This window comes from Sinocyclocheilus anshuiensis, unplaced genomic scaffold, assembly GCF_001515605.1.
Source record: "Sinocyclocheilus anshuiensis isolate Anshui unplaced genomic scaffold, SAMN03320099.WGS_v1.1 scaffold546, whole genome shotgun sequence".
In the NCBI taxonomy this organism is placed as follows: Eukaryota; Metazoa; Chordata; class Actinopteri; order Cypriniformes; family Cyprinidae; genus Sinocyclocheilus; species Sinocyclocheilus anshuiensis.
Genome location: NW_015542451.1, coordinates 19,489 through 19,812, shown reverse-complemented (window position 1 = coordinate 19,812; position 324 = coordinate 19,489). Strand labels below are relative to the sequence as shown.

General features: G+C 21.9%; 1 protein-coding gene across 2 annotated transcripts in view; it reads left to right on the top strand.

Moving 5' to 3' along the window:
- Window positions 1–324, top strand: part of LOC107693639 (serine/threonine-protein kinase SBK1-like) — a 12,690-nt gene that overhangs the window by 1,395 nt on the left and 10,971 nt on the right. The gene's annotated exons all lie outside the window — the stretch shown is intronic.

Below are 324 nucleotides of genomic sequence, written 5' to 3'. Positions count from 1 at the left end.
AACTCTGAAAATAAAACAAAAAAAAAAAATATATATATATATATATATATTATTATTTATTAATACAAATTCAAGAGTTAACATGAGCAATAAATATTGTTTTTCTTATTCTCTTAGTACAGCGAACTGAGAACCGAACCGAATGAATAATTATAATTAATATAATTTATTATAAAAAATGATTGAGCTAGAAAATTTTTAAAATGAGTACAAATCACACACACACATATATATATAATTTTATTTAATTTATTTTGTCTGGATATGCAATGGACCACTGGATGAATTTCATCATGTAAACGTATTTCCCATTTAAGAAGAGCA